The sequence below is a fragment of the Kogia breviceps genome, chromosome 14, assembly GCF_026419965.1.
Source record: "Kogia breviceps isolate mKogBre1 chromosome 14, mKogBre1 haplotype 1, whole genome shotgun sequence".
NCBI lineage: Eukaryota > Metazoa > Chordata > Mammalia > Artiodactyla > Physeteridae > Kogia > Kogia breviceps.
In genome coordinates, this window is record NC_081323.1 from 19,986,411 (window position 1) to 20,009,694 (window position 23,284).

A 23,284-nucleotide genomic window follows, 5' to 3' on the forward strand; every position below is an offset into this window, starting at 1 on the left:
CCACTGGGGATCTTGAATGTATCTCCTGCGGATAAGGGGGACTAGTATTAAATTAATTATTTAATAGCAATAAGACTAAAAGTCAAAACCCAAAATTATTTTAGTTGAAACAGAAAAGCATCTTGCTGTGGTTCTGGATCTTCAGTTCGGCCCACTGGAGAGTGGATTAACTCAGAGATGATCCACTTCTGCTTTCAGGCTGTGTGGACAGCGTTTGATGCAGAGGCCTTTCTTGTGGCCAGTGGAGGATGTGTGGACCAGGGGAGTCCCTCAGTGGCAAAGACCGCTAGGCAGTTTCTTTCTGATCTAGAAGTGCGGAGGAGGACAAAGAGTTCTATTCTCAGGAGCTGCTCCCTGGGGTCCCTTTGGAACATTTAATGTCTGACAAGGGGACAAGGTGGAAGCCCAGAGCCTGGGCCACCAACACTCTGTTCTAGTGGGAGGGATAAATCGAAAGTCCCAGGACGCCTCCCCTGTTCTCTCAAGGAGGAGCTTCTCTCTCAGGATAGAGCTGACCCGATAGAGAGCTCTCTCTCCTGGGGCCCTGATCTGAGAAGGTAGCATTTATCCCACATCAGGCAGGAGGTTGAATCCCCACCTCATCATAGCCTGATGCTCCTCCTTCCTCTGGGATCTGGTCATCCAGAGGGTTCCCTGGCAGTCCTAGTGGACCTCTGCCAAATGCCCCATTTGCAACATCAAGGATATAAAAATAATTTTCAAAATATTTAAATATCCCTCTCTCTATATATATTTTTTGTCTCTGGGATGCATACTCTTAAGTTATGAAGGTGTCTTTCAGCGAACAGAGCTTTCATTATCATGAGTTTTCTCTCATGGGAAATAAGCTGCCTTCTATAATAGCCAGAGATTCTTTCAAATTTTTCTGAAAGAATTTTGGCTTGTATTTTATAGGTGTCCAGTTCATCGCGTGCATTGCTGAGCTTGTCACCTGCATTAGAAGGATGCTTTTCTACTCTACGGGTAAATTCTCTCTAAATCAAATATTTGGTGAGAATTCTTGTTTTTTCCCCTTGATGCAGTTCTAAGAGAACTTGAAGTTCCCACAGAAGCTGTTATCTCTGCCTTTCTAACTGCGTTTTTTGTGGCACTTGTTGTTTTTTCTGACTGCATAAAGCGTTATCAGTTTAGAGACTTTTCATATAATTTTAAGTGCATCATTTATTTAATCTTCGTCAGTGAGTTTAGCGTACATTTCATTTCCTTATTTTTCAAGAGTTTTTAATATTTAACTCAGCCACATCAATCACTGATTTCAAAACTCAGTTTTTGACTCAGATTCTATGTGGTCTCTGTGTTTTGATGAATCCTAAGCTCCCACCATTCATGCGGTCTCCTCTAGGGGCTGCTGCACAATCTCTCATACTCTCATATTCCAGGTGCACCCAGAGACTTGGCCTGACTCTCCACAGAATTTTCTGATATTCTTCTCTTCTGTATAATAAGTTTACTCACTCTCAGTTTCATTCCTTCAGCTTCTAGTGAAAGAAGCTTTAGACTTCCCTGAAGGCTGGAATTTTTTTTTCAAACATATTTTAGAGCGGCCTGAACCTGTTCATTCTTCTGATGGATTTTGAAAGATGTCATGATGGCAGCTATTTGATTTTAGATGTATCCTGATTTATCTTATAAAGACTGGATCTTACAGGAAATGTCAGCTTGCTTTTTGTTAATCCATTTGTTTACTGGTTCACTCCCCAGGTAGTAAAATAACATAAAATTTAAATTTTAGCCATCGTAAACACATAGTTTGGTGACATTAAGTACATGCATATTGTTGTGCAACCTCATCACTATTAATCCACAGAACTTTTTTGTCTTCCCAAGTTGACACTCTGTGCCCATTAAAATATAACTCCCCATTTCTTCCTCCCTCCATCCCCTGGCAACCACCATTGTACTTTCTGTCTCTATGAATTTAACTACTCGACGTACCTCATATAAGTAGAATCACACAGTACTTGTCCTTTTGTGCCTGACTTATTTCACTAAGCCGACCCTCTGCACAGTCAAAAATCCGCATATAAATTTATAGTCGGCCCTCCATATCTGCGGTTCCGCATCTGCAGATTCAATCAACTGCAGATTGTGTAGTACTGTAGTACGTATTTATTGAAAAAGAATCTACATGTAAGTGGACCCACGCAGCTCAAACTCATGTTGTTCAAAGGTCACTGTATTTAATAATGTAGAACAAGTGATGTCAACCCCCTTAGTAACCAAGAAGTTTAAGGGGGTAGAGATGGCTTCAGGTATAGTTTGATCTACAGTCAAGCAATTTATTGACACATCCTCTCTTGTGCCACTTCTCACTTCCTCTTCTCTGAAAACATGTATTCACACACAAAAAAACCTGTACATGAATGTCCATAGTAGCTTTATTCGTAATAGTCAAAATCTGGAATCAGTCCAAGTGCCCTTTAACGGTGCATAAACATGTAATACATCGGTGCTATAGAATATTGGTCAGCAATAAAAAGGAATAAACTACTGATACATGCAATGGTTAACAGATGAGGCAGAAAAAGATCCAGTCTTAGTAGCAAAGAAACGCAAATTAAAATAAGACTTCAGGGAATTCCCTGGCTGTCCAGTGGTTAGGACTAAGTGCTTTCACTGCCGACGGCACGGATTCAATCCCTGGTCAGGGAACTAAGATCCCACAAGCCACATGGCATGGCCAAAAAATTAAATAAATATATAGATACAATTTCTTTAAAAAAAATAAAATAAAATAAGACTTCAGTACTTGTCAGATTAGGTATTGAATTTCTACTTTTCCCTTTTCACCTCCCCCCTAACTTCCACAGTGCTTCCTGGGACCCTTTCCCAAATCAACTACTTGCACTCAACATTCTTATCTCAGGGTTTGCTGCTGGGGAAACCCAACCTCAGACAGTTAGCTAAATGGGTAGGGGACGATGGCATGGATCACCATCCCAGGGAAAAGAGATAAGGGAAGACTTAGGCAGGAGATAAGGGGAAAAGCCAACGATGGTTTGCAATGCTTCCTGCTTCCCATGTAATCAGTCTCTTATCCTCACATTCCCCCAAAGAATTTCAGACTATAAGACTCTTGGTATCACTGTGTCCTTATGTGCCATCTGCATTCCCAACAGCTCCCAAATCAGTATTGTCTGCAGACTTCATTAGGGAACCACAGATTCCCTTCCCATCCTCCTAGTTCATGCAGGCTTTGGAAAAGCAAAGCAGAGGTAGGAGCCGCCTTCTCTCTCACAGTAACCTGGAATTGGCCCTGGAGGCGGGGGCCGGGGTGTTGGAGGCCTCTGTCTGTGCTGTGACTGACTTTTAATAAACATTAATGCGGAGGAGGAGACTGGTTAGAGCAAAATTTGCTTCAAATTAGAGCTGGCAAAGCAGGATCCAGTTATCCACGGGAAATAGCAACTTGTGAACTGGCCGAGATTATCACGCCATCATCAATCAGGGGGAAAGAAAAACACGACTTCCCTCGCCTCGCCCTCCTCCTCCTCCTCCCCCTCCTCCCCTTCCTCCCCCTCCTCCTCCTACTCCCCTCCTCTCCCTCCTCCCCCTCCCCCTCCTCCCCCGTTTCTCCCTCCTCCCCCTCATCTCCCTCCTTTCCCTCCTCTCCCTCCTCCCCCTCCTCTCCCTTCTCTCCCTCCTCCTCCTCCTCCTCTCACTAATGCTTTCCAGCCCAACCATGGAATGTTTTGTTTAAGGAAAAAGTTGTTGGACATAATTAGTAATTCTATTATAGTAATATATCTTTATCTAAATAAACACAACCTGCTTTTCTACCATGAGAAATTACGTGGTGGAGATGGGGGAGGAGAGAATCAGGCTGAGATTTGGATGCACTGAGTGAGTCTGCCCCTGGGTTTTATGAGAGTCCTGGAGTCGGTCTGTAGGATAAGTAAATGGGCTGATAGGAGATGCGGTATCAGAGGCCAGTCAGCTCAGCTGCTTTGCTCCGACCCCTGGCAACGTCCCAAGCCAGCACTGCTCCTGCTGCCCCCGCTGTTAAAGATGCTTCCTGCTTCTCAGTAGAGAGCCCAAAAGAATGCACAAGAGCAAGAGATGAACGCCAGTGAGCAACCCACCTTCTTTAGGGAGAGCAGAAAAGAGGGCATGGGAAGAAATCCCACAATCCCAAATACCCACCTGGGATTTGTAGTTCAAATCATTTCACAGTGAGGATTTTACTAAGCTGCGTTGGCACTCTGTCATTCGTCCCTGAAGTCCCTCTGCTGGTGAGAGGTGATCAGGGCATCAGGAAGTAAGTCAGAGAGGTTGGCATAACATTCGCAAAGAGTGAAACCAACAAGTCAATCTCTGAGAACAAAAAATCAGCAGTACTTCCCTCTACCTAGCCTACCTCTTCCAGGGAGCTTTTGCATTTGCCTCTGGGCAGTGGAAGAAAATTATACTTTCTTTCAATTAATAATGGTTGTTTTATGCATAAAGAGACTGTCCCATATTATAAATAAGTATAATACAGGCTCATTCTATTAGAAAGTTTTGAAAAAAACAAAAATTATAAGGGTTGTTGTAAAGCAATTCTTCATCACAATGAACTACAGAGAATAACTTTGCTGCATTTCCTTCCAGTCTTTTTTCTATGCAGGCTATTTGGGTTTATTTGTTTTATGCAGTTATGATCAAACCATATAGGCAATGTTTGGTGAATGCTTGCTGTGTCAGGCTTTATGGTGATCCAAGCTGAATCAGGATCCTGGTGCCCCCTGAAAGCCAAACACTACCACGAGGTCTGTAGCCCCCATGGTCTCCCTACCCAGGTCAGGTAAGGATAAGGAATGACACTCTGGTTAGAGCAGTTTTTATGAATTGGTGGTTATCTGTGTGCTTTTGTTTGCAAAACCAATTTTGGAAGATGAGAAGGGCAGAGAATATATGAATGTTTATAAATACAACCAATAACATCATCATCATCATAAAAATAATAAAACATAATGACTGGCACAAATTCTTCTCAATTGATACCAACTCCTTGTAGCATTGTGTGTGAGGGAATGGATCCACCACTTCTCATCCCAGGAGGGACCAAAGACCAACAGGAAGGAGTTCATATTCATATCAGCAAAAAAGGAAAGCAAAGATAGACTTCTAAGTTGCAATGCTTCCCATGCCTCTAGCTCATCTTTCTACAGCAATAATAATAGCCAACATTGTTGAGCATTTTCTATATACCAGGTTAAATAGGTTCTGGTACCAATTCCAATGAGGGGGTGGTCCACACAGCGACAGGCAATTCTTGGGATACCAACCAGGTGTCCTACAAGTCAACTCAATTCTGAAGCTATCTACCCAGGGACAGCATCAAATTCCACAGGTTAAGGGTTCAGTCCTACAAGACTGGTCATCCCCTTCAGGCGCCAGTCATAAGCCCAGTTTTTTGCCTGTACTTCTGGGAAACTGGCTATAAATCAGAAGTTCCTAAGGGCCCCCCCCCCGACTCTGATTGGGTTTAATTAACTTCCTAGAGCAACTCACAGAACTCAAAGAAACTTTTTACTTACTAGATGATCAGTTTGTTATAAAAGGATATAACTCAGGAACAGCCAGATGGAAGAGATAAATAGGGCAAATTATGTGGAAAGGGACACGGAGCTTCCATGCCCTCTCCAGGTGCACCATTCACACTCCACATGTGCACCAACCTGGAAGCTCTCCAAACTCTGCCCTTTGGGTGTTTTATGAAGGCTTCTTTACATAGTCATAAATAATTAAATCGCTGGCCATTGGTGATTGATTCAACCTCCAGTTCCACTACCCTCCCAGGAGGGGGTTGGAGGTAGGTACTGAAAGTTTCGACCCTCTCATCACTTGGTTGGTTCCCCTGGCAACCAGCCCCCAGCCTTAGGTTACCTAAAGATACCTTTTTAGCTCTATCAGAGGAAATTCCAAGGATTTAGGAGCCCTGTGCCAGGAACATGATGGAAGACTAAATATATATTTATTGTTATAAATCCCATCAGGATTATTATGCTAAACTCTTCATGTGCTGTATCCCCTTTCATTCATACAAAAAACCCATAACATAGATACTATTATCCCCATTTTAAAGACTAGGAAGTAGAGACTCAGATGAAGCTAAGCAAACAGCCTGGTAGAATAAGTTTTAAGCTCCAGTTCCTAGGAATATTTTGGACTGTTCTGAGGGTTGCCTGTGAATGGAACTCAAATATGCTCAGTCAAGTTGAAAGTCAGCCTTTAACATGGGCCGCAGAGCCAGTTCCCAGACTCTTTCTGCTGTTCATCATTTGATACATGTGTACACTATTGACATTCTTATGGTCACTTCACTTCCCGCAACTAGAACATTCCTTTCCTTCACAGATTTTCTGTTTAATATTTAGTGTCAATATTGCCCACTAGTCTGTAAGTTCCATGAGAGCAAGGAGCATGACTCTCCTCCCACACAGTGTGTGTCATGAGGCAGGAACTCAGTAAACATTCACTGAATGAATGTACCCAGTGGGTAGGGATGACGCCACACATCTCTCTCTGCACATTGTTCAGAGTAGAAGACAATAAATGTCCAGAAGAAACCTACCCATGGACTCCCTTGTTTCATCTCCTGCAGTAGTTCCTATGTGTCTCTATAAATTCTACCATCTGTTAAAGCCAACTTCAACTTTTGTCATCTCTAGAAAGTTGCTCATAGGCATTGCAATATCATGAAGAACACAAGCTTTGATATCAAACAAACATTGGTTGTAACACCACTCCACCACTTAGTTAGTTGTGTGACCTTTGCTAAGATACTCAATTCTCTCAGCCTCAATGATCACATCTGCAAAGTGAGGTAACATTAGTCCCCACCATACAAGGTGATGACATATGTAAAGTACTTACAACAGTATCTGGAATGTCGTTAAGTGCTCATTTAAGGCAAGTTGCTATCATTCAAATTTAATGAATTGCCTGCTTTATCATCCATTAGCACTACCTTATTTTCTATAGCAGCATGTACTTATTTTGGTGTTTCAAGAAGGAGCCAGCTCCTTCCAGGTAAGTCCAAAACATGCCTCTTTATTCCCTGCTGTATCCTTTAGTGCCATGTAAATTGTCATGACATGAGAGCAAGTACCCAACAAATATATGAATACTTCATGATGTTTCATTTATTATTTTTGCTTTGGTTTGCTAGAGAATTTAGAAAATGTGTGAAAACAGAGAACAATTTTTTTTAAATTACCCATAACTCCCACAACCACTCAGAAATGACCTAAGTGCTTATAGACAACTAATGATAAGCTACTGTATAGCATAGAGAACTCTACTCAGTGCTCTGTGGTCACCTAAATGGGGAGGAAATCCAAAAACGTGGAGATATATGTATACGGATAGCTGATTCACTTTGCTGTACAGCAGAAACTAACACAAAATTGTAAAGCAACTATCCTCCAATAAAAATTAAATTTTTTAAAAAAGAAATGACCTAAGATCTTCCCTTTCCATCCTCCCAAATATATATGAGATTATACTGTGAAAACAACTTCATGACCTGTATTTTTTTTACTCATTAACTATACATTTTCCCATAACATTATAAACATAATAATAAAGCATTTTAAGTGACTCTATTATATGCCACAACTTGACATAGTTTACCACCCGCCCCCCATATCTGGCACAGTGACTTGCTCATAATACTTGCTCAATAAATATCTTCCTACAAATGAATAATAAGTCAGGCAGACCCAAGTCGGACTGCCACACTTACTGTCTCCGTAAACTGAGACAAGCCCTTTAACTTATCTCCCACAGATGGAGAAGCTCGGAAAGCTTAAGTGACATACCCAATGTCACACAGCTGGTGAGTACTGGAGCAAGACCTTGCACCGACATACTCTGGTTGCACAGCCCAGTTCTAACCATCACGATGCTCTCCTCTTGCTTGTCCCAGTGCACACAGTCTTTCCCTCTCACATGCTCAAGCCCCACTCACCGCTCAGTGTGTGACACCAAACTCAGTCCGGAAGACATGCAATAGGCTGCCAGCTGGAGGGGCTGACAATGAGCTCTCCATTCTCCCGTGACTTTTAGCCAAAGGCACAGGGACAGCCAAAGCTTTCATTGCCTCTGTTCAAACCAGGGAAGACAGAACCAAGAGTATATCAGGCAATTAACCACCAAGCACAGAAATCAAATAGGAGGAAGGTTGGCTATACAGCCTATATTTATTTCCTGTGACTGTCTTAACAAAGTATCATATATCTGGTGGCTTGAAACAATAGGAAATTTTTCTCTGATAGTTCTAGATGACAAAAGTCAAAAATTAACATGTGTTGCAAGCTCACACACTTTCTAAAGATTTGGGTAGAGAATCCTTGCCTCTTTCAACTTCTGGCAGCTCCAAGCACTTCTTGTGTCTGCTTCCTGTCCACTTTGCCTTCTCTGTGTATCTCTCTCAAAACACCCCCTGCCCCTCTCTTACAAGGATACATCTGATGGCATTTAGAGTTCAGGTGAACAATATAAGATAAACACCTCCTGTCAAGATCCTTACATTAATATCCTATTTTACCTTATAAGGCAACATCCACAGGTTCTAGGGATTTCATGTGGCTTTGGGGGGGGCATTTTTCAGTCTATCCTACAGCCATATTCAGTGTAACCCCACTACCACCTCCAGCAAACACTGAGTACAGCAATGCTGCCACCACTGCTCTTAGAATTGGATTTTTCTCCTGCTGCTGTTGCCATCACCTCCCACCCCAAAATAGTTTCTCCACTGTCACTGTGCCTTTGCTTCCCCAGCTCACAGTGCAAAGTCTTGAAACAGTATGTCTGGCTGAGCAGAGACCATGGACCCAGGCCCTAGCCTTAAAGGAATCAAGGGTGGTGACATCTGTCCTTTGTGGTTCTCTAGGCAGAGGAAGGCTGGGCCTTTCCCCAAGTCTCATACAGTGGGGAATCCCCAACATTGGATGGGGTTCATGTCCTGGACATGGAAAATTATCAGTGTCCATTAGCCTCTCCCAGATCTTCTCTGTCATCCACAAGGTTCTTGCATGATCACACAGGCAGATCTTTCTGGTCCTTCTTTGCTGATTACTCATCAGGATTCCATGATTATGCTTGAGGGCAATGTCTGACCACAACCACTGTGGCTACTGTCTACTCTAAAAGTGCTGGAATCTATGAGACATTCGTCTTCTCCTGATGACCCCAAAGTTGCAAATACTTGTGGTACCAACGCATCTGTGCAGTCCTAGATATCTCACAGGCAGACTGTAGTACAAGCAAAAGGGGATATAAGCCTTCTTTCTTCTTCCCTTGGGCAGCACTGTGCCCCCTGAGCCCTCAGTCACTCACGCCTTGGTTTCTATGGAGCTCCACATCCTCTGGCTCTTGCCTACAGCCCCTCTCCATGATCCTCAGATATATGAGTCCTTCAAACTGGCCCAGAAAGTCTCTCAACTCTTTTCTTCCATCCCTCTTCAAGACAGCTGTGTGTGCGAGCTCTTCCCTCTTTCTCATTTAGCCAAAAGCCCTTCTGTGTGTCATGGGCTTCCACTCCTGACAATCCTCCCTCATATAATTCTAAAACAGGGTAAAACTAAATACGGGCCAAATAAAGGTATGCGCCGAGGGCTATGGGAGCACGAAGAAAAGAAATGATTTGCAAGGCATCACAGGGGGTGCAGAATGTAAACTACATTTACATTCTGGCCCATCTGTTCTGTGCCAAACCCATCGGGATATACCCACTTATCTCCCAGTCAGCTGCCACCATCATCTCACACTTGGAAGACTGATCCCAGGCTTTCACCTGCCCCCTCTGCTTCCTTTTCCACCAGAAACCAAAGGAATTATCCTTGATGTAAAATAGACAATGTTGCCCACTCCTTAAATCTTTGCAAAGCTTCCCATATCACTTTGTGTTATGGGTTGAAAAAAAGATATGTGGACGTCCTCACTCCTAGTACCTGTGAAGGTGACATCACTTTATTTGAAGATAGGTTCTTTGCAGATTTAATCAAGTGGAAATCAGGTCATTAGGGTGGGCCTTAGTCCAATATGACTGGTGTCTTTATAAGAAAAGAGGTATTTGGAAACAAACACAGACACAGAGGAAAGACAGCTATGTGAAGACAGGGAGGAGATTCGAGTTATGCTGCAATGAAACAAAAAACGCCCGGGCTACTAGAAGCTAGAAGAGGCAAGGAAGAATCCTCCCCTAGAGCTCTGGAGGGAGTATGGCCCTGCCAACACCTTGATTTCAGGCTGCCAGCCTCCAGAACTGTGAGGCAACAAATTTCTCTTGTTTTAAGCCACCCAGGCTATAATGCTTTGTTATGGCAGCCCCAGGAATCTAACACATTTGGCATATGCTTCAAACCCCTTCCATGGCACATAGCCACACATGACCTGGCAGTTGACTTTCACCTTCATCACCTGACATTAAAAAAAAAAAAAAAAAAAAAAAAAAAAAAAAAAAAAAAAAAAAAAAAACCTCCCTATATTCTAAATGCCTTGGTTTTCTTAGAGTGTACTGATGTCGTTCCCACTTTGGCTTTTTAGAATCACTGTCCCCTCTGTCCATTCTGTTCACACATCTTACATCCGCCCCTTCCTCATCCTTCACAACTCAGTTTAAAAGGCCCTCACTCTGAAAGGTCATCCCTGACTTCATAGTTGGAGCCCTCGCCCCCAGCCTACACTAATTTAATTCATACCATGTACCAGATTCTGTATTTCTTCATTTCTTTATCTGTTGACTTTATAAATAGCTTACCTCCCCATTGGAACGTCAGCTCCAGGAGAGCAAGGACCTCCTCTATCAGACACACCACCTGCCCCCAACTCACACAGGGCCGGGCACATAACGTTGTCCAAATGAGTGTTTGTCAAGTGAATAAATGCAGGTTGGAAACAGGGGAACTAGTGTTAGCATAGCCCTGGAGGCTGGGAGAGTGCAGTGGATTCTCAGAGTCCTAAGCATGGAAGTCTGCAAGGAGAGGAGAGAGTGGAATTCTGCTGAGAGACCATAGTGGATATTACTTGCTGGAAATGGGTCTGATTATAGATGGCTTAGGACGTCCACTGGGGCATTTGACTTAATTCTGTATTAAAAGGGGAGTAAGACGTTTGAGCAGTGACTCTAGATGACCTTGTTTTAAGGACGTCTCTCAAGTCAGAGCACAGAGAATGGATTAGACAGGTGGGCAACCAGAGCCAGGGAGAACAGCGCGACTCCTATTAAAATGTTCCAGGTGAGAGGTGAAGGGGGCTTGACCCAGGGCAGGAGCCATGGAGATGGAAAGGACAGAAAAGGCAGAGATTGAAGTGACAGGATTCAAAAGATGATGGCACATGGGGGTGGAGGGGTTTGGGAGGGCTGAACACGGTGCCAGGTTCCCTGACTGGAGTGACTGGACACAGAGTACCTGGACACAGGTACTGCCTCCTCAGTACCTGTAGGAGGCAGCTGTCAAAGGAATGTGTCCAAAAGTGAGTTAAGTAGATGTTTTCATTGGTTCCTAGTAAACGAAATGGCTCAAGCTTAACTAGGATGGCCAGTTGCATTTTTAAGGCTTTCCTGCTCAAAAGAAAGAAATGAGTTGATTTTTCTGTGTGCCCTCCCTCTTTCAAAGAGGGCTTGGCCATCTGGACCACAGGAGAAGCCATCAGACTTTGGCCAGTTAAGCAGGGCCAGCAAAGCCCAGCCCGATTCTTGAGCCAAACCTCTCCACTCAGAACCGCTCAGACACCTCTCCCCCACCCCTCACTGAGCCAGGATGAATTTTTAACTCACTATTGATCAGGCAATTTTAAAATCAATTTTAATTAAATGAAAGATTTCTATCAGGATTGCTTCTTTCTGAAGAGTAAATTGGACCTTGTAATAACACTTACATTGGAACATCTCTCATACAAATAACGGAGTTCATCATAAATAAGTAAAGACCCTTCTCCTTATTATGCATTTGGGGAAAACCGAGGTTAGAGGTTTTGCCCAAGGCCCTGCAGTCATGAGGACAGAAATGGGGAACCTGAATCATGAGGATGGTGACATCACATCTCACTACTACCACTCTCAACCTCCCAAATCCCTCTCCTTATATATGGAATAAAAAGAGAATAGATCCTTGTCAGTTACCATGGAAGAGAAATTGGGAGTATTTAACTGACAAAGATGGAGCAAGCCCATTGAAAGGTGTGCATAGAAGATAGTTCGTTATCCGAAGGCATTTTCCTGGTTAGAAATGGTCACGCTTGCTTGTAGAAATATTGCCCCAACAGAGAGAGAGTGCCTTCAAACATGACTCCTTTGCATGAGTCACTGACACAAATCTGTTTCTTATCTTACAGCATTGCCTGTATCTCATACTGGGGAAACTGGGATCCAGAGGCCCTCTGTCAGAACATCTGCTGTCAGGTTTTGTCTTCCCCAAACTGCTTCAGCTGGACTTTTTTACATCACCCAACTGCAGATTCAGCCCTTTTCTAATTCCTGAACCAGTCTTGATGAGGATTTGACCTACTACATGTAGGGTGCGGTCTTTAGCTTAGTACCAATAGACCAGGACTCCATGATGGAGGCATGAGGCCTGATTGGCAGGCTTATCATGGAGCCCTCCTTGACTGCTCTCTTGAGTGGTCCATTGTCTTCTTGACTGGACAGCTCCATCGGATGACAGCCCAGGACATGGTCCTTCATCTTGTATCCCAAGATGCGAGATACTTAAGACTTCACTTTAGTAAAGTTTGTTAAGATACATTTTTTTAATATAAAGTTAAATTTACCTTTTTGTGTACAATTCTATGAACTTTGACAAATGCACAGTTGTGTAACCACCACCACCAAGATATATAATGGCTCTATTACCACCCCCCAAAATTCCCTCCCGTCCCTTTGCAGACAACACTACACCTAGCCCCCGGCAACCACTGATCAGTTTTCTCTTCCTATAGTTTTGCCTTTTCCAGGCTGTCACGTGGTTGGAATCATGCAATGCCTCACTTTGTGAGTCTGGCTTCTTTCACTTATCGGAATGTATTTGAGATTCACCTATGTTGTTACCTATATCAGCCGTTCATCCCTCTTAATTACTGAACAGTATTTTATTGTATGGATGTACCATAAACAATTTGTTTACCCATGCACCAGCTGAAGGACATTTACAATCTGGCATAATCAAGCTGCTATAACCATTCACACACAGGCTTTTGTGTTAACACCTATTATTTACTCTTGGGTAAACTCTTAGGAATGGGATTCCTGAGTGTCACGGTGAGTGTGTAACTTTCTAAGAAATCGTCACATTGCTTCCCAGAGTGGCTGGACCAATTTCACATTCCTACCAGCAATATACCAGAGCTCCAATTAGCTCCACATCCTCACAGCCCTTGACATCCAGTTTCTTTGTTTTCCAGTCTAATAGGCACAACGTCTGAGATTTTACTTTGAATAAATGGACGCCACACAGTTCCCCACCTTTAGCAACACTGTTGATTATCTATCCACCAGCCATTTTCCTTCTCCCTTGCTAACAGAACGCAGATTTTGTTCACCCACATCCTGGTGGTCATGTCCTTCAGGGTAAGCCAGGTATGCCCCTAGCCCCAGTCAGTGGCTGAATCCTGTTTTCTCCTTTTGGCCACTTACGATGTGTCCACTCCCTTGCTATCCAATAAGACGTTTTGTCAAGTAGATATAAAGAGTTCAGAGTCAAAAGGAAGAACATCTGGGCTTAAATCATGGTTCTGATGCTTACTAGCTAGTGACCCTGCATAGCTACCTATACTCTCAGAGCCTCTGGTTGTCTTCTGCAAAAAATGGGGATAATTGTAGAACGTACGTCGAGCGTTGCTTTAAGATCTGAATGAATCAATGCATGGAAGGTCTTAGCTTGTGCCCAGCAGATAATTGTTATCATTATTATATTATCAAATGATTTCTCATTCCCTGCATTTTCCTGACTATCTCCAGGAATGAAGAGGCTTATATCCCCAGGCAAGAGGTATTTAAAGAAAATTAACCAGATTAAAATCTCACACAGTTATTTCAAAACCATTTACTTGTCTCTTAAACAAATAAACTAACAAATTTAAGAAGGCTTTATTCTCTGAAAAATAAGTCACCATTCTAGCAGGCTCATTGAACAGATGCTTGGCTAGTTCCTTTGAATCCACTGTTCGCCTGATGTGGGTCTCTGAACAGTTATGCACACGTGACAGCCACATCAGACTCTGGCATCGGTGGACAAGGCTTGGTCTGCAGTAGTTTCTCCTCTGGCCACAAACCTAGCCTGTGCCCAGTCATGGCCGCTGGGACTTTTGTTGCCTGTTAGAATGAGGAATCTCCTCTTGACCAAAGAACTAAAGGGGATAACTTCATTTTTGGACCATTTATCCTTTACCCTGGGTTGGTGATAAGACATCTGTCCTCTTAAAAAGATTGTCTAACCCTCCCATTCAATTTAGCTTCTAGTAATATAAGACTGTTTCAGACACCATCCGAATAAAGGGGAAATATTCATGACAGGGTAAATAGGACATCAAGACATTCTGACCTCTGCTTGTTCAGGCTGTTGCCCTATACTCCAGGAACAGTTTCTAGAGGAGTTGCAGGTACCTTCCAAGAGTAACTAATTCATCAAGATATTTTAGAAGCATTTCTCAAAAAGAGGATCATTATCTGTATTAGAGCCATCTGGAGGAGGACTCAGGAATCTGAAATTTAACATTATTGTACACTCTCAAGGTTGAAAACCACTGCTTTAGAGCAGGTGGCAAACTGTGGCCCATGAGTCAAATCCTGCCAGCTGTCCGTTTTTGTAAATAAAGTTTTATTGGCAAACAGTCACATCCATTTGTTTGCATATTGCCTATGGCTGCTTTCATGCTAAAACAGCAGAGTTGAGCAGTTGTAACAAAAACTGCATGGCCCATAAAACCTAAAATATTTACTATCTGGCCCTTTACAGGAAAAGCTGGCTAAGGCCTGCTTTCAAGAAAAGACACTGTGATATTTGCAGTTAAAGTCATAGGAAATAGAAAAATAATCTAGTTCTATTACTGGTGTATACTGGTGTATTGCTTTCCCTCCCTTCATTCTTTTGTGCATATTATTTTAAATAATAATGTCAGAGAGTATATATATATATATATATATATATATATATATATATATATATATATATATATATATATATATAGAGAGAGAGAGAGAGAGAGAGAGAACATCCACTATGGGCCAGACACTATGCTATGTGTTAAAAACACAGTGATCCCTATGGAGCCCCTGTGAGGTTTGTAGCTATGACTTATTTTATCAAATCTAAGTCAACATTGATTAAAGACATCATTATTTTATGCACTATTAAGAAAGAAAAAAATGCCACCAACTAAATCATGGCACAGTACCTCCTGATGCCTTAGAAATTTTATTTTCTAATTATTAAAAAGCTCTTTTAGTTTTATTTTTATGGCTCTTGGCATACATAAAATAATTATAGGCAGTACTACTGGTTAAGAGCTACAGTCTCTGGGGTCTTCTTCCAGATTACTGACCACCCCCACTCCACAAGGTACTTGCAGACACTCTCACGATCTTATCAGAAAGTATCAACAGAAGTTTTCAGACCAAGTTCAAGAATGTGAAGGCAATGACAACTATGTCCCAGCTGTCACCTGGCTAACAGGGTTTATAAGAGGCCACCAATCATAACCAATTTTCAGATATGGTAAATGGCTTTTAAAATATGTGCTGCATAGAATTGATAAGATATGGTTTATTACTTGATGCATAAGAAGTCAAGGGAGAGAGGCTGGGTCCTAGCCAATATGGCCCCCCAAAGATGGGTTGAGCCAGAAGGAGCAGGTGGGTATAGAACTTCTCTGTAACAGAGAGAGCCAGGGATGGCCTATGACTATCCCCCGTCCTCACTACATTGTGCCACATGTACTACAATAAGTGGTCTGTTTCCACTTGAGACTGTGATACCTTTCAGGGCCCAGGTGTGACTTCATCAGTCTCTGAGCTCTAAGAGACATAACAGTGTCTGGGAAATAGCATGGAGCAACAGTCCTGGTTCCTGAAATGAGCAAGTGAAGAATCTTACAAAGGTAGACAGGGAGGAGGTGCTTTTCCAGCGGAAGCTCTAGAAAGCAATCCTTAGTGCCACCACATGTAACCAAGGATGTTTGAGAGTCACAGGTGGGAAGATGCATCCGTCCAGGAGCTTGACCCAGACTGGAGTCCACTCAAGGGAAGGACGTGAAGGAATTTCTAAGGAAAGGTTTGAGCTTATGGCAAACCGGGGCTGTGTCTGCACCTAGACCTTGGACTCCAGCCCCTGAGGAAACCTAAAGGGCTTACAGTGGAGTCTCCTGATTTTAATCTGTTCAGTGTCACTGAAGCAGCACTTCATGTTAGGGAAGCAGAACTTCATGAGATTCTACTGGGAATGCCAATCACAGGCCTTACATTTTCCCTGAATGACCTCAAGAATGGGCGTGGCCAACACTTCCATTAGTCACAATAGGTACTGGGCCTACTGCCCACAGTACCTTTGGGAGCCCAGGAAAATGTTATGATTTACATGAAAATCAGGAGAAAAGACATGACTATAAACCAGCCTGTATTATATGTGTCTTTCTATCAACACAATAGTAATATATAATTTTCCATTTTTTTTCTTATGGAGAATGGGACCCATGAAGGCATAACTGCCCCAGGTCCATGGAGGTGATAAGGGGTCCCTAAGAGTAGGCATGTGATACAGGCTGAAGTTGACTGAGTCAGTCAGAAGCTGACTCTCAGGAGATGACTTATACTGACAGCAGGGCCAAGCGAAAGACTTGTCTGTCACATTGGTTTTGGAAATGCACATAAATCGGGAACCCTGGAAGCATGCACAGACTCATACTATTGTTTACCTCTGAACAGTAGAAAGGAAAATGGAACTGGAGCCTGGGAAGTTAAGTTGGTTTTGTTTCATTTATTCAACCAAATAAAACAAGAGCAAACTAATAATAATAATAATAAAAACTCCACCAAAAGCAAATAGAAAATATAGCAACTGAATAACTATTGTTAAAACTGGATGGGGGAAGATTAATGTTTGATTTATTATTTCTGTGTATGTATATAATATCTATAGATATTATATACATACACATTTTTATTTTATCAAAAACAATAAATTGACTGCCTATTCATTCCTGAACCAGCAATCACAGGAACCACCCTGGGCCCTTTTCTTTCTGAGGTTTGGTGGCTTAATTGTTCCTTTGAGTCTGCAAACTACTATGTTTGATTTATTATTTCTGTGTATGTATATAATATATAGAGATGTTATATACATACACATTTTTATTTTATCCGAAACAATAAATTGACTGCCTATTCATTCCTGAACCAGCAATCACAGAAACCACCCTGGGCCCTTTTCTTTCTGAGGATTGGTGGCTTAATTTTTCCTTTGAGTCTGCAAACTACTTGTATAATTAGGCTCTTTCCCCACTTCCTTCCACTTCATCAAGATGCGGTTTCTGTTGCTTGTAGTCAAGAAGTCTTAATCCAATCAAGTGTACTGCCAGATGCTGATGGTAGAGATGAACAATTTTCCAGGGTGGCAGGGGCCCTTTAACTTGGCTCTCACCCAGTCTGGAGGCCCTTAAAATGTCAGTTACATGTGGCACATAGGAGCCTGAATGAACAATGGTCCAGACTTACTGTTCTACCCTGGCATCTTCTCCAGGCTACATCCTGAGCAACGGGTTCCACAAGCAAAAGGAGCATTCTTGACCAAGGGCATTGGGATTGGGGAATATGAAGGTGCAAGCAAACGGGACAGGCACACTTGCTAAGGGTCAGGTGGTTTGATGGTTACTTCTCCAGCATTCCCTGAAAACCCTGAGAATCTTATGATTCAGGTCGGAAAGTAATGAATAGTGACCACATAATTTATCATCCAAATGAGGATACATTTAAGAATGAAAGAGGATACTCTTATAATTACATTGGGACAACAGACATACACGAAAAGTCCCAGGCGAATTGAGACATGCGGTCACCCAAGTTATGAAGCTTAATGATGTGCCTTGTCTAAGAAGGTCACACAGCTATTGTTGGCTGAGTTGGGATCTGAGTTGGGTCCAGCTGGTTTCATCTCTAAGGAGAGAACATTTCTCGGGAATTCGGAGAATCCCATGTGTTCTGGGCTGAACTGTGTTTCCCTCAAATTCATATGATGAAGCCCTTGTCCCCAGTACCTGAGACTTTAACCATGTTTGGAGATAAGGGTTAAAGGGGGCGATTAAGTTAAAATGAAGTCTTTAGGGTGGGCCTTAATCCCATCTGACGGGTGTCCTTATAAGAAGGGAAATGTGTACACACAAAGAGACACAAGGGATGCACTTGCCCAGATAAAGAGACTACGTGAGGATACAGCCAGAAGGCACCATCTGCAAACCAGGGAGAGAGGCCTCAGGAGAAACCAAACCTGCAGATACCTTGATCTTAGACTTCTAGACTTCAGAACGGTGAGAAATAAATGTCTATTGTTTAAGGCACTCAGTCTGTGGTGCTTTGTTGTGGTGGCCTTAACAAACTAATACACCACTATGAGTTGGAAACAAAAAGCAATGCTAGAGAATCCTCTGGGATTCTAAATTCTTGGCCCTTCATCCTTGCCTGCATCCCTGTGGATCAGCAGTAAAGCCCCTTTTACCATAAAGAGTCCTGTGTGCCTGTATCATTGGACAGCAAGGGAGGGGCAGTGTGTTCCCCAAATTGTAGCCGTATCAAGGGTCAGAAACATCCAAAGGGACAGGATGGCGGCAGTCCTAAAGAGGAAAGGGAAGGAGGCCGCGTGGAAAGAAGTACTTAGGGAGCTGGCTTAGCCTGGAGCCGTGCGGCGCCCTCCCCATACCTTCCCTCCCCTGTCCCACACCCCACCCCCGCAGACATTAAAGTCAGAAGGTCTGTGCTCCATCCCCGCCCCCACCAGACACCAGGGAGATTCAATTACATTTAGAGACACAATGTCTGCCTCCCCTGGATTAATTTCCGGATCCTGCCAAAGCTTGTCCTTATCTCTTTTTCCTTACTGAGAGTAAGAACCCTATAAAATCATCTCTATCAGGGACCAAGAAATGAGCCAGGGCAAGGCAAATATAAGGATCAGGGCCTTGCGTTTCTCTGGGTTCAAAACTTACTTGTCTCCTCACATAGATTTAGGAAGGGCCCAAGCATGACAGTTTACCATCGAGTTCACATACCTCCTTTCTCTCTAAAAGGATCTATTCCGTCAGGGCAGTGGGTAGGAGCTTGACAAGCTGCAGGCATGAGTTATGTAATAGTATTGGCTCTAAGTCCCTAAAGTGCCATTCTGCTCTCACAGAGCTTTATGAGAACAATAATAGTAATTATAACAGCAAGAGCTAGCACTTACAGAGTGTTTACAAAGCAACTCCTTCACTTACATGGCCTTATTTAACCCTCACAACAGTCCCATGAGATAGGGCTACCTAACTACCTGTGAGGTGGATGACATTTTTATCCCCATTTGGCAGATAGGTAAACTGTGAGTTAGAGAAATTAAACAACTTGGCCACAGTCCTGCAGCTGGCAAGGAGAAAAACATAAATCTCTTTAACACTAACACCAGTGTATCAGCAATTGTCATAAAAATCAGAGTGCGAGGGACTCCATGGGGTATCAAGTGATGTCCAAATTTTGACTGATACTGTGAGTTAAAAAAAAAAAAAAAAAAAAAAAGAAAACATTCATTGAGTAAATCTGTGTAGTCACAATTTTCAGGCATTATTGTATTTAATCTGCACAGTAACCCTGTAACATGAGTACTTTTATCATTACTGCCATTTTACAGAAAAAAAAAAGAAGCTTGCCAAGGTTCTCTACCAAAGTGGAAAAGCTCAAATTTGAACCAAGGTACCCTGAGTTCAGAACCCCCGTTCTAAGCACTACACTCTCTGACCCTGTGACTGAAATGTTTTGCTGGCTGAGCAGTGAGCTCTGAGTGTGAAGTCAGAGATAGATGATGTGGTATGAGCAGAGCTTCCAAGTTGTAATGCATACCCTGGGGTGTAGCTTCAGGGTCTGAGATACCCCAACTCCAATTTAAGAAGTGTGTCTCCTCAAATTCCCCAAGCAGGCTGGATGGTGTTGGATTTCTTGGTTGTTGTACTGTTTAATGTTCTTTCAAAGTGTGTTAGACCCTATCACCCGCAATTACTCCCAGGTGCAAAATTGTATGCACAAACAGTTACAGCAGCAATTTACTGACTGTGAGCTCAATCAGCCAATTGTGAGCACAATTAGCTGCTCTCTGCTCATTTGGAAGGAGCCAGGGCGATGATTGCCTCTGCAATTAGCCAGTTGTGGGCAGCTCCGTTTGCTTGTACAATTTTGCACCTTCAAACACTGGAATGTGCAAAAGTGGTGCATGCTCTTTGGGCTCCAAGCATCCAACCTGATGTCCACTTACCAGTCTCTATACTTGTTCATGATGGTCTGCCTCCTGCTGCAGTTTGGAGGCTGCAACCTCAGGGAAAGATAAGATACCATGACTGGGATCAAACCTCAAGAATGCTACATAGCTGAAAAAACAAACCTTTCCATATTTTGGCACAGGAGTGAGGGAACAGAGATGAGACACTAACTTGGGTTGGCATAGGGAAATGTCTGGTCAGGGTTGGGAAGACCTAAACATTAGTAATTTGGGTCCAAGAGAGACCTATTCAAAAATGTATCAGCTCAGAATGGGGAGTATTTTGGATTACCAGAAGGACTTGCGTTCAAGAGTCTGAAACTACTAGAAACTGGATTGACTGGGGGAATTAAAATGTCATTTAAGTCACTGGTGCAATCAACAGTTTTTCTCTCCCCTATTCCTGTTTCCTACTTTAAAAAATAAAACAAATCCTCCCACTAAAGTTGGGAATATTTCTGACCACCTGTTCTTACTGAGGGAAACCCAGAAATCCAGAGATTTTTATTGCAGCTGTACACCAAATGAGCTGCACTCTGATTGGATTCATTCTAGTTTTCCTTTCACTATGAATTGATTAAAAAGAAAAGTTCACTATATTTTAATCAAGATTTTGCTGCAATGATAGGCTTTTCTACCTAGAAGCAACACATCTGTAGTTTTGTAGAGGAAATCAAAAGGAAGCAAGACTCACTGTTTGGTTAACCCATCTGTCCTGTGAGCCTTCTGTAACCTGAAGTTTGCCTGTTAACTCTAATTACTCTTAAACCTACTAGAACAGTGAAGCATTTTTCATAATGGCCAAAATGTGGAAACAACCTAAAGGCCCATCAACTGATGATGGATAAACAAAATGTGGTATATCCATACAAGAGAATAGTATTCAGCCTTAAAGAGGACTGAAGTACTAATATATCACACAACATGGGTGAACCTTGAAAACACTATATTAAGTGAAAGAAGCCAGACATGAAAGGCTACAGATAGTACAATTCCATTTACATGAACTGTTTGGAAGAAGCAAATCCATAGAGATAGAAAGTAAATTAGTGGTTGCTACCCTGTAGGAGGTAGGAGGTGGGACTCAGGAGGGATTGCTAATGGATTTGGGGTCCTTTTTGGGGTGATGAAAATGTTGTGGAATTAGATAGTTGAATAACCTTTTGAATATAGTGTCATCGTGGAATTGCATGTTTAAAGGTTGAATTTTATGGTATGTGAGTTATATCTCAATTTAATAAACTATTAGAGTAGAGAAAATTTTCCACTTGGGAGATTGGGAGTAGGTTGAACAAGTGTGAGGACATTCCTACATTGGTCTGTCCACAGGCCACTCAGAGAACCCCTGGGGAACAGCCATAGCAGGGAAGAAAGAACTTAAAGGTAATTTCTAATGCAGGTCACAAGCCAATAATTATTGAACATCTACTGTACACCAGATTATTTAGTAAGCATTGAGAAGAAAGGTTCAATGCCTTTTGATCTAATGGTGGGGCCAGGAGATGGGAATAGATTTCAAATAAATAAGAAGTCCACCCCCTGAGTCAATATTTCCAAATTTCCATTCAAAATTTTGAGTTGCATAAGGCAATGTTTTCTTGGAACAGAATGGAAAACAAAGGTCTATAAGGGAATTTTTCTGAGCCACTACCTTTTAGCCAGGACCAAGCCAACACAGTCAAGAGGGTGCTTTGGCTCTTTATATTTCTCGTATTGAGTATGCTGAACTTTTTACTCTCCTTTACATGATATGGATTTTAAGCCAAGCAGGTATGCAGACAGTTGGATAAGCCAGGAGTCTCAAGTTAAGTAGAAAGGGAGGCACTGATGCTCTAAATTAACATTCACCTTCCCCTATCTGAATGGTAGCCCAAGGAGCTATGTACACAAAGGGCAATAGTCAAGTGTGAAGCAAATACTGTGCTATTAAGAGCTAGACAAGTCAATGCCCTCATTCTCCCTCCATCCCATCATCCTGAGACATACTTCTTGAAAGTGGTACCTTTGTGCATTGCTCCATTTCTTCACTGTCATTCATACTTGCATCTGATACCTGCCCTCACCACTCTGCCATTCGGTATTTGGTTGATTATGTGAGAAACACATGAATCCTGATAAACTTATCTCATCCCCCACTGTGCAATTCATAATCCCATTGCTTCAATCTCCTAAATTTCTCTCAGACTCATCTACACTTTGCCACCTTAATCCAGGTCACCACCATCTTGTCCCAGATGACCTCAGAGACCATCTTTTTTTTTTTTTTTAATTTTTATTTATTTATTTTTGGCTGTGTTGGGTCTTTGTTTCTGTGTGAGGGCTTTCTCTAGTTGCGGCGAGAGGGGACCACTCTTCATCACGGTGCACAGGCCTCTCACTGTCACGGCCTCTCTTGTTGTGGAGCACAAGCTCCAGACGCGCAGGCTCAGTAGTTGTGGCCCATGGGCTAGTTGTTCTGTGGCATGTGGGATCTTCCCAGACCAGAGCTCGAACCCATGTCCCCTGCATTGGCAGGCAGATTCTCAACCACTGCATCACCAGCTAAGCCCCCTCAGAGACCTTCTAACTGGTCTGGTCCCATCCACACTTGCCCCACATCATAACTGATCCAAATTAAAATAATTCATTGGTCCCTTCATTAAAACTCTTTATTTGATGCCCAATATTCTTAGAATAAAGATTAGAAAGTTTCACAGGGGATCCTGTTTCAAATGTGAATGGGACCAGAGTGAAAAGTATATCTGAAATGTCAGTATAATCCACTTTTCCTCCCCATCCCACTGCTACTA

At 42.5% G+C, this 23,284-nt stretch overlaps 1 pseudogene; it reads left to right on the plus strand.

The window, feature by feature from the left end:
• Positions 1–23,284, plus strand: part of LOC131741050 (ubiquitin-like-conjugating enzyme ATG3) — a 146,715-nt pseudogene that overhangs the window by 6,324 nt on the left and 117,107 nt on the right.